This window comes from Phocoena phocoena, chromosome 10 (genome assembly GCF_963924675.1).
Source record: "Phocoena phocoena chromosome 10, mPhoPho1.1, whole genome shotgun sequence".
Classification (NCBI taxonomy): Eukaryota; Metazoa; Chordata; class Mammalia; order Artiodactyla; family Phocoenidae; genus Phocoena; species Phocoena phocoena.
In genome coordinates, this window is record NC_089228.1 from 73,894,255 (window position 1) to 73,904,064 (window position 9,810).

Sequence of the window (9,810 nt, forward strand, 5' to 3'; positions counted from 1 at the left end):
CTGGACTAAAGAAATTCTGTATGTAATGCTATGAAAACATCTCCAAAAGTGAAAAGAATAGTGTGATTGTATGCTACTGCTGTGTACAAAGGATGGAAAAAACCCACACATCCATATTTGCTTGTAGTGCTCTGGAAGGGATATACGTAAGGAAGAACAGTGGTTTCTGCCAGGAGTGGATGGAGGTGGGGTCTGTCCCAACCAGGGATGCAGTGGGAGGGAGGCTTTCCTTGTATACTTTTTTAGAGTTTTTGATTTTGCAAGCTATATAAATGCATTTCCTATTGAAAAATGAGTAAATAAAATGTAAAAAGAGAGGATATAGGATAACATGAGACAATGCTCTCCAGTGCCTTGGAACACATCAAAATGGGAAATGTTAAGGCTTTGGCATTCCCTGATTAATCAGAATTTCAGTTACAAAGACCAGCGCTACACCGTGAGCTACACCGTGAGCATCAGGGACTCTGTGTCTTACGAAGTATTGTGCACATGGCTCTGCCATCAAGGTGCATTATTTTGATATTGGTTTTACTTCTCTTTGCTTTTTTATTTATTTTTATATTTTGGCCACGCCACATGGCTTGCAGCATCTCAGTTCCCCGACCAGGGATTGAACAGAGGCCTTGGCAGTGAAAGCACTGAGTCCTAGACACTAGATCACCAGGAAACTCCCCTCTTTGCTTTGTTTTGTATTTTGTGCGTGTATTCTACAGGTAAGTTTGTCATCACCCCCTTACCCTTTCGCAAAGGTATATGGGCAGACCCCTGCCTATATGTGCGATTTGGAGATGCAGAAGTGTGTTGGCTTCTAGAACACATGCTGCAAAGGCCGGCATCGTCTGATGGCTGTGCCTCCTGGGAATCAAATCAGCTCACTCGCGAGAGCATCAGAATTCCCTGCGGCTTCCTTCTTTCTTGTCGTTTGGGCTTTTAGGGATGGAGATAGTCACTCTGGCTTTGGTCTAGAGACATATGAGAAGCCCTTTCCGCAATAAGTATTTAATAAATTAACACAGATTACCATTATCCCTTCCTGAAATGGGGCCACTGTCTGTCTGTAAGGATGTCTGGAGAGTGGAAAAGTAAACACAGAATTAGGAATCCCAACATTAATGCAATTTGCACTTGCTGTCAGCTTACTGCCCTCGTCTTTGAGATGCCATTAAAAATGTATGCAGGATGTGAGTGAGATAAAACATATCAAAATTCAAGCTGATTCCAATTCACACTGACACTCCATTTCTCTGGTCCTCTGGCTTCCAGCGGCTTTAGCCATCTGGGACACAGGCCGGAGCCTGAGAGTGAGGGAAGAGAGCCTCTGAGCAGTGAAGGTGCTGCCATAAAGCTCAAAAGGCTCAATTCAAAGGAGGGTCTTTGCCACACTCCCTTGGTCTGTGGAATCAGTAACTTATTTTATATTAACAATGGTAGCTCTCCCTTACTGGGCATTTACTGTATGCCAGGTAACATGCTTTCTGTGTAGTAACTTATTTAATCCTCATAACAACCCAGCAAAATAAGTAACTATTAGTATTCCCATTTTACAGATGAAGAAACTGAGAGAGGTTAAGTGACTTGGTTAAGGTCACACAGACAGTGAGTGGTAGAGCAGGAATTTGAACCCACGCAACCAGGCTCCCGGGCCTAGCTTATTAACCACCTCTACTCACCTCCCATCTGAGTGTGTGTGTGTGTTTAGCACATATAATTCTACAAAGCTCTGATATTTGGATTTGGTTTTCTAATTCTCTGCAGACTAGGGAGTGGGGCCACTAGAAGCAAGCACATGCATAACCTCAGGAGGCAGACTCGTGGGCTGGTGGTGACTGAGGAACAGAGAACCAGTAACCTCAAGCGGTCTGGTCCTTACTAGCAGTCAGTCCTGCACATTTCAGCTGTCCTTGCAGGAACCACCAGACACAATAGAGTAGCATGATTCAATTTATAAAGATGACTGTGGCAGACACTCTAAGCTGTCCCTGCTATTCAACTTCCCCTTCTCTGTCTTAGTAATAGAACCCTCAGCTTTTCCATGGACCATGCTGCTGGGTCTTATACTGCTAGGTGTGGCCGTGTAGCCCTTGGGCCAGGAGCAGAAGTGAGATGTACCAGGTCATAGAAGCTCTGCACTTCTGCCTTTCCTCTCCGTGGGCTGGGATGCGGTCTCAGGGGACAGGGAAACACCCAGGGATTATAGCAAAAGATGTAAAGAGCTTGGGTCTCCAACTCTGTGGAGTCACCACGGGTACCCTGGACTGTTCATTGCTGCATTGTTACATGCGAGAGAAACTAGCTCTCTTGTTGAAGCTGTTTTAAATCTCTCTTAGAGCAGCCAAACTCACAAGCCGATGGATACACCCAGGGCATCAGGGAAAGGTTACGTTAACGTTTGCTGTATTTTGTTAACAATCAAGGAAATATTCAAAGCATTTTAGAAAGTGTTACGATAACAAGTTTTGAGGCCTAATGGGAGCAACTTTAATTATTTGGAAACATCCCCAGAAACTTTCGAAATGCTGGCAAAAAAAGAGCATACTCTACTTGGTTGATGTGATAAGCAGAATATGTAAATTCAGTTCAGTTCCACAGATATTTATGGAACAGCTACTTCGTGCCAGGCAAGGCCAATAGAGTCCTTGTCTTCAGGGAGCTGACAGTCAGGGTTGGGGGTTGGGGGGTGCAGGAACACAGACAGATGAGCACATGGATATAAAAAGCGATCAACACTGGTGGGCACACACCCCGTCCTGAGTTGGGACATCAAAGAAGACTCTTATTCGGAAGCTTTGCTGGCCGCTGTTCCACCTCTTGGCAGGGTTAGGTTTTCCTTAAAGAGACAAGTACTTGTGTTTTATGGAAGTTAGGGCGGAAAAGCTCATCCAGAGGCCTTGAGAAATGTGACCCATGAAACTGACACCTTGAGTTTCCCCCTTTCTTCTTTCCTTCTTCCAAGCTCCCCTCATCCATGGGACAGATTCCAGCAAACTTTTAATTCTACTTTATTATTATTTATTAAAGTATAGTTGATTTACAGTGTTTCAGGTGTGCAAGAGTGATTCAGTTATATATGTACATATATCTATCCTTTTTCAGATTCTTTTCCATTATAGGTTATCACAAGATATTGAATATAGTTCCCTGTGCTATACGGTAGGTCCTTGTTTATTTTATATATAGTAGTGTGTATCTGTTAATCCCAAATTCCTAATTTATCCCTCCCAGATTCTAGCAAACTTTAGGGTGTTATGGTGCCCTCTTGGGATGTGGGTTAAAAGATACTCCCTAGGATATACCTTCCAGGAATCAGAAGGGTCTTCAGCTGAGTATCTTTTCTTTCATCTTTAAATAGTGGTAAAAGTGGAAGGAGCAGCCAGGAGCCTGAGGAATTAAAACAGTGTCCACGGAAGCATGGTCAGCGCTCGTTCTCTTTCTCTTTCTCTCTCTCTCTCTCCTTCTTGTCCTCAATGACAGGCTGATAGGCTGATAGACGATGGACCAATTATCTCAGTCTGGCTGTCAGTTCTGTGGGTGATGATATTACCCCTCCCCGAGCAGGGGACTTTGGGGATGATAAATTAAAGGTATTGGAAGGCACTTGGCAGACTGAAAGTCAGTAATTAATGACTTCAGAGCAGTCTTGCAGAAATATTGATGCCTGAGAGACGCTTGATGTTTTCTTTTCCCCAGACAGTATTAACTCCGGAAAAGAGTCCAGATTATGATAGGGCAGAGGGGTGAGTTGCAGAACACAGCGGAGAAGCAAGGAAACTTGGAGTAGGGCGGTCATGAGAACTGTCTTTCCCTGAATGGTGGTTCAAGGCTGGCTTCCTTGGGGTCTCACTCCAAACTTTTTGCTGACCTTTCCAGTCCCCAAAGTTAAGACCTGGGCCTGATTTTAGCTGAGCCCTAAGTCAAAGCCAAAATCCAGCAGTTTACGCTCATGAACTGAAAAAAAATTGCCTATAATTTTATTTTAAGGAAAATTGTTTTCTTTCACACACACATGTACATACACATACAGACATGTATAAATGTATATACACACATCTGTAGACACATATATATATGTCAGTATTTTAATTTAACTTTTAACAAAGATTGATCACATTTGTTTTTCATGCAAAACTTTGTGACCAGATTTTTTAGGGAATTCCCTCCCTGGCAGACCAGTGGTTAGGACTCAGCACTTTCACTGCCAAGGGCCTGGATTTGATCCCTGGTCGGGGAACTAGGATCCCGCAAGCCAAGTGGTGTGGCCAAACCGTTCCCCGCAAAAAACAAACAAGACCAGATTTTTTAAAAAGCTACTAAAAATGGAATAAATAAAATACCTAAGCAAAAAGCCCTTGAATTTTGCTGAAATGGAATTTCAATTATAAATGAGAAGGCTTTGATTTATCCTGGATGAGTTAATATTGTCCTCTTTGATATAATAGATAAATATACGGAGCGGTAACTGTTTAGCATGCTGCACTAAGTACTTGAATTTCAATCTAATTTCTCCCAGAAAAAAAAAAAAAAAAAGGATAAAATTGCTTCCTGATGTTCTTAGGAGAGAGAATGAAATCCATTGTATAGCCTTAGCAAGCCCTGTGTCCTGAGCCCTGCCTCTCTCTGCTTCATTCTCTGTTGTTTTACCTGATTTCATTGTCTTCACTGCACTTATTTCTCTCTCTCATTCTCGTATCGTTCTGCTGTTTAAAACAGTCATGGGAGGGAATTCCCTGGTGGTCCGGTGGTTAGGACTTGGCGTTTTCACTGCCGTGGTCAGGGAACTAAGATCCCACAAGCCAGGCGGTGCGGCCAAAATTTAAAAACAAACAAACAAACCAACAACAAAAAATACGTATATATATAATATATATAGACATATACACACACACACACGCACAAACACATACATACATATATATAAAGGTCATTGACGATACAGACCATAAACTAGTGGTTAGCAGTGGGGAGGTGGGGAGGCAATATAGGGGTGGGGCAGTGGAAGGTACAAACTCTTGGGTATAAGATAGGCTCAAGGATGCACTATACAGCACAGAGAATATAGCCAGTATTTTGTAGTAACTATAAAGTAATCTTTAAAAATTGTGTAAAAAATTAAAAAAAATTTAAAAGTCACTGAAGTATAACATAGGTGCAGAAAGGTGCACTTAGGTGAACTGCTAGATGGATTTTCCAGTGGTCATGGACTTTAAAAACATTTATTTTTATTGTAAAATATACATTACATAACATCTACCATTTTAACCATTCTCAAGTACAGTTACATTGTTGTGCAACCATCACCACCATCTGTCTCCAGAACTTTGTCACCATCCCATGCTGAAACTCTATACCCATTAAAGAACAGCACCCCATCCCCCGACCCCCAGCCCCCATTACCACCATTCTACTTTCTTTCTCTATAAATTTGACCACTCCAGGGACCTCCTATATGTCCGTGGACTTTCAATATGAAGTGGACTGGCTGTGGCCTTGAGACCAGACACCATCTGTCTCCCATTTCTTTTCATTTGGTGTAAGTTTGTTAATGTCCACCTGTGTGATGACAGTCCCCAGCCAGCAATGGTGCCTCGAAGACTGTTCTCATGGATTTTTCTCTGATTTTCTGTCGTCACCATGAGAAACTGCTATGCAGCTGATGTCTCAGTGTCAGATCACGGCCTCCGTGTAATAGGAGCTGCCAACTTCACAGTTAATTTCCCTTGCCCGCCTCAGTAATAAGTGGATTTCGTTACGTGCTCGTCAGTGATACGAACGCCGTCTTTTAGAATAAATCTAAGTCACGTTTGAAGGATGCTGCCTTCCAATAATGATGATTTCTGAATGTTTCTTCCTCTGCTCTGAAAGACTTGCGTTCTGAATCTGAGGGCTTTGTATCCAAGAGTGTCTGTTTAAAAGAAAAATGTGTTAAGTATGCAGCTCTACCTCTTTCCTGCCCTGACCCCTTCCCTAAATCCGAATCCTGTTTAGCTGAGGAAGGAACATCTGGAACTCTTCAAGGCCTGTTGCATCCGGGAGAAAGGCACATCTGGTTTAGAACATTTCTGGAAAACAAAAAAGCAGGATAGGAATTTGAAAAGATGGAAGTGTGATGAGAGGACATGTCCATTCCTTACTTCAGAGCACGAACATCACGAGCATGTTGCTTTGGAGGAAGTGGGCAGTCCTGCAGCCAAGGCCTTGCTCTTTCCAAAGCCCCATAGAGTGAACCAGTGAGCGATACAGGTGTCAGAAAAGTGGACCACAGTTTGTTATAGGCGTTGGAGATGACTGGAGAGGAAGATGTTTTTCCCTTCACTTGTGCGGTAACAAGGACCAGCAGCCTCCTAACCCCATGGCTGTTTTGGTGGAACTCTCGAGGATGGACGTGAAATTCACTGGATGAAATGACCATTCTCAATTCATCAGACCCTCCCTGTGCTTGAATTACACATCCACACCCTGTACCATGGGACTTTGTATTATCCCCCGCTGGTGTGGATGGAGTACATGTCCCCACTTCAATGGTTTTGAGTTTTCTCATGTATTATAATTTGCTTTGGCCAACAGAATATGGGTGGAAGGGATGGTGTGCCAATTCACTCAACCCCTCTTGTGCTTATGCCATTTGACATGAGAAGAACATGCCTTGGGGATGTTCAGCAGGATGCCTCCTGCTGATTTCAGGAGAATGAGACAAATCCTTGTGGAGTGAAGCTGAATCTAAGGGACACCCTGGAGCCAGGCTGACCTGAACCTGAAGTAGATTGATCTTAGCTGACTTCTAGATCCATGGGTGATAAGAATGTATGCTTGTTGTAGGTCACTGAGTTTGGGGGAAGTTTGTTACGGAGCATTATTGGGGCAATAGCTGACTCATACAAAGACCAAAATGCAGAAGCAGAGAGAAAAAGGGTAAGTGAAGTAGGTGGCTGACGTATGAGTAAGGAAGGAAGTGGTGGTGGGATCTGAGGATAGAGCAAGTGGGGAAAGGCCTCCAAGAAGAAGAATGAGGTGGACGAGAGGAAAGGAATACTGCAGCTGCAGCTCCCTCAGACGGGTGGTGGGAAAGGAGCAGTGCGTGCACGTGCGCTCACACACACACACACACCCTATGCCTCTGGTGAGCGCTGGGCCTTTCTGCTGTCTTTGTTCAGTGTTGCCAATGTCTGAGAGGTTTCCAGGGAGTATAAGTTTGATTCCTAACAGGGTCTAGATGTCCAGTTTTGGGGTCTACCTGGGCTTATGGTCACATTGTGTCAATGGAGCAATAAAAGAATCTAAAAAATATGACAATAGTGAATACAACAAAAAAGCAGACTCACAGATACAGAGAACAAACTAGTGGTTTTCAGTGTGCGGGGGCAATATAGGGATGGGGAGTGAGAGGTACAAACTATTGGGTGTAGATAGGCTACAAGGACATAATATACAACACGGGGAATATAACCAATATTTTGTAATAACTGTAAATGGAGTGTAACCTTTAAAAATTGTATAAAAAGTAAAACCAGCAAAAAAAAAAAAGAATAAGAAAAAAATGAGTGCTCTAAGGACAGAACACTGCTGAGTGTGTCTTGGCTCCATTTGCTGGGATGTTCCCTAACTCTAACCAGTTATTAACACAGGGAACCAGCCCTCTAAAACGCAGATGCCTGGTGTGAGCTGGGTTCTGTAAGGTCTTTTGACCTTGAGGAAGTTAATTAACTTCTCTGGGCTGAGATTTGGAGATAATGGAAAGAAGAATATTACCCATCCCACAGGGCTGTCATGTGAGTAAGCGAGAGTGAAAATCTGACACAATGCCTGGCGCAGGGTAAGCCCTCCATAAATCAATACCAGTAACCGTACTGCCATTTTGAAAGGAGAACGGATATCTGGTGTTGAGTAAGAAATGGACATATGTTATTTTCCTTGAGCCCAGATATTTAGTAAAGGTAGGAGTCCCACCAAATGGACTATGATACCTGACCAAGCCCTGGACTCTCCCTGGCAATCCTCTAAGCAGAAAGCAACCCTCCCACCTTTGGTTACCTTGGTCCTCATACCACGTCAGCCCATCTCCCAGCTTTTGTTTTCATTTTTTCTCTTTTTCTTGGGGAAGTCTGTTTATTCTTACTCTTGTAGGGAAAAAAAGCATGGAGGTGGACCTGAAGGGGAAGAGGGCAAAGCTGAGCAGGACACCCCATCTCACCACCAGCTTGGGCTGTGGCCGTACCATTTTCTAGTTGGCTTTTCCACCATGAGCTAGGTGACCTCTCTGTCACACCTAATGTTTTATAAAATGGATCACATGACCTTTATCACAACATCAGCTGGGGTATTTTTCCTCACACTGGTCTCTGGCACTAACTTTTTTTTTTTTTTTAAGATTTTTCTCTTCTAAATTCTTTTTAAAAAATATTTATTTTCTTTATTTTCATCTTTATTTTGTTTTTGGCTGTGTCGGGTCTTAGTTGCAGCACGCGGTCTCTTTGTTGGCGCGCGCGGGCTTCTCTCTAGTTGTGGCGTGCAGGTTTTCTCTCTCTACTTGTGGCACGTGGGCTCTGTAGTTTGCGGCACGCGGGCTGTCTCGTTGAGGTGTGCAAGCTCAGTAGTTGTGGTACGCGGGCTTAGTTGCCCCGCAGCATGTGGGATCGTAGTTCCCCAACCAGGGATCGAACCTGCGTCCCCTGCCTTGGAAGGTGGATTCTTTACCACTGGACCACCAGGGAAGTCCCTCTGAACACTAACTCGAATTTATTTTCTGAGTTTACTGTGTACATTTGCTCCATTTCTGGCTTGCACCCTCCTTTTCCTGGGGAGAATTTCCTAGATTTGCCTGGCTTCCCTAACCCAGACGTTTTTACATTTTTCTTTGAGTTTGTGTGGTGGAGCCCATCCACCCCAGGAGGAAGTCTTCCCCATTTGCTTCCTAAAGCTGGTGCTTCAGAAGGCTCTTTGTCCCTGGTCCTGGTTCAACACCTGAGTGGGAGTGGGACATGAGGGGGTTAAGCAGCCCTCCTCACAGAGTGCAGTGTGAGCAGGGTAGGGGGGATGACCTGACCCCTTCCCAAAGGCCTCTGGCTCTAAAACAACTTGCAGAAGTGAAAATTGCATCTACTGTTTTCTCTCCTCACCCCTTCCCCAACAGAACAGGCCGGATGCTGTTCAGCTCCTCTTGCATCAGATTTGAGCTGGTACTTCATAGTTAGAGAAATCAGTTATAGAAGGAAACAAAGGCTAACATATAGAAGGCTAACAAAAGTGCATACTTACTGGCATACTTACTGGCTTCTTAACGTGTGCGTGTCATGCTAAGCGCTTTATGTTGTGTTTATTCATTAATCCTCTCAATAACCTTATAAGAGCACATACTAAGAATGCTCACAGGGCTTCCCTGGTGGCGCAGTGGTTGAGAGTCCGCCTGCCGAGGCAGGGGACACGGGTTCGTGCCCCGGTCCGGGAAGATCCCACATGCCGCGGAGCGGCTGGGCCCGTGAGCCGTGGCCGCTGAGCCTGCGCGTCCGGAGCCTGTGCTCCGCAACGGGAGAGGCCACAGCAGTGAGAGGCCCGCGTACTGCAAAAAAAAAAAAGAATGCTCACAGTAGTGAGGGCCCTGCCTCTGAATCTAGAGAGAGCTGGTTTAAACTCCATCTTTGCCAGTTACTAATGGGACTAGTACTTTACCCCTCTGAGTCTGTTTTTCATCATCTGTAAAATGGGGATGATTCTTACAACACTTTACCATTGTAAGAGTTAAATGGGATAATGAATGTAAAGAGATTAGCACATCATAGGCGCTCAACTGCGGAAGGGACTGGGTTTTACTCACCT